Below are 2,330 nucleotides of genomic sequence, written 5' to 3'. Positions count from 1 at the left end.
AGATTAGGATATAGACATCTTTGGGGGACCATTATTCTGCCTACTGGAGAAGCCAATGGCACCACACTCCAGTACTCTTGCCTGGAAAATCGCATGGACAGAGGAGCCTGGTAGGCTTTAGTCCATGGGGTCGATAAGAGTCGGACAAGCCTGAGCGACTTCACTTTCACTTTTCACTTTCATGCATTGGAGAAGGAAATGACAACCCACTCTAATGTTCTTGCTTGGAGAATCCCAGGGATGGGGGAGCCTGGTGGGCTGCCGTCTATGGGGTCACACAAAGTCAGACACGACTGAAGTGACTTAGCAGCAGCAGCAGCAGCAGCAGATTCTGCCTACCATACACGGAAATGGAATGGATGAATGTATCAGTTAAGACGGCACTTGACCGCCAAAAACAGTAAAGGATTTCTTTGTCTCACGTACCAGTAAATCCAGGAAAGGGGAAATTTAAGACAGTCGTGGTCGCTCAATAAGGCCATTAATGACACCAATCCCTTTTGTCTTGTGCTTTACCATACTTAGCAATGATTGCCAAGCCTCAGACATCACCCATGTGTTCTAGGAGAGAATAATGAACTAGAAGGCGCTGTACCAGAAGAAAATCAGTTTTCATTTTATCTGCCAGAATTGAGTCTCACAGGAAATATGAGAAGGAAATTTTTTTTTTTTTTAAATTATTATCCTGCTTCTCTGAAAAAGGAAGGAAAGGACTTTCGTTTTGGTCCACTGGTTAAGTCTGCATGCTTCCACTGCAGAGGGCATGGGTTTGGTCCTTGGTACCCTGTGCAGGGAAGTTCCACATGTCACTCGATGTAGACAAAAAATTCTTTTAAATAAAAGTAAAAAAATTAAAAAGGAAGGAAAATTGAAATAAGGTTTGAAATGAGTGATAGATGGACTGCAAAAATCAAGTGAACTTAACAAAGACTTTATTTCGTTATTGTAGAGCAGGTACAAAGTATTAGAATTTTCCCGGACTACTTGCTGTGTTACTCAATATTGGTTGGTCTTATTGGCTCAAAATTGATAAAAAGTCAAGATGAAAAGAAAAATTTAAAACTTACACCCAGCTAGAAATAACTTCATACTCCCTTCTGATTCTGTAGCTCAGCTTACTCTTTGCAGTCAGGTAAGCGTCATAGTTTCGGGGAAATAGAAACTTAATGTTAGGAAATGAAACTTACCTCACTCACCCTTGTCATTTACCCAGCCCCTGTAATACCGCTTAACCATGATTGTGTAAAGGTCAGGCATCCTCCATGCTGTGTCCTAACAGCTGTTCTCAGGGGTGAGGAGAACCCCTAGTTTAAACTGGCCTATTAACAGTCGGCACTGCTCACTATAGTCTGATGTCATGCACTGCCTATAACAACTGTAACTGCTTTTTTGGGGCTCAGAGCTGGAAGTGTTAACTCCTTTGGGCCTGACGTCGTATCTCCAACTATCAGAGTGTGGTGCTTGGTTTCTTCACCCTCCGACTTCTGCAACAAAGACATGTTCCCCACCTCCACACCAGTTTTCCTAACTTTGAAAGATAAACTGTAATAATTCACAAAGCCAAATAGCAGAGGCCTCCTGACATCTGGCAACAAGTTAGGTTCAGCTTCCACTTTCTTCCATTCCCCAGGGTTCAGTCCCAAGAATGAGGTAGAGCTCAGTGCAGGCAACTTCACCTTGGGGCAGCCTCGCTTCCTATTCCCTGCCTGTGTATGTCCTACGCTTGCTGCCCAGTCTCTTTAGGAGTGTGTGCCAAGTCACATGCCTGCCTCCCAGTGAGCTGCAACTCATGAGAGAGATTTCACAGAGAATGCTCCGGGAACCAGGTGTAATCTGATCTGCTAACAGTCCACATTTATCTCATATCACTACACTCTGGAGAGTAGAATAGCAAGAAAGCAAATCTAAGGTCATACCTCCAGGGTCCCTGGGCCTGACCTAAGAGTTCACACCAGCTGAAAATCTTTTCCTTGCAAGTCAGTTCAGCTTAGTTGCTCAGTTGTGTCCGACTTTTTGCGACCCCATGAATTGTAGCACGCCAGGCCTCCCTGTCCATCACCAACTCCCAGAATTTACCCAAACTCATGTCCATCGAGTCGGTGATGCCATCCAGCCATCTCATCCTCTGTCGTCCCCTTCTCCTCCTGCCCCCAATCCCTCCCAGCATCAGGGTCTTTTCCAAAGAGTCAACTCTTTGCATGAGGTGGCCAAAGTATTGGAGTTTCAGCTTTAGCATCAGTCTTTCCAATGAACACCCAGGACTGGTCTTTAATATGGACTAGTTGGACCTCCTTGCAGTCCAAGGGACTCTCAAGAGTCTTCTCCAACAC

The sequence above is a fragment of the Bison bison genome, unplaced genomic scaffold, assembly GCF_000754665.1.
Source record: "Bison bison bison isolate TAMUID 2011002044 unplaced genomic scaffold, Bison_UMD1.0 scf7180017864468, whole genome shotgun sequence".
NCBI lineage: Eukaryota > Metazoa > Chordata > Mammalia > Artiodactyla > Bovidae > Bison > Bison bison.
The sequence above is the reverse complement of the archived record's forward strand: the minus strand, read 5'-3'. Positions refer to the sequence as shown.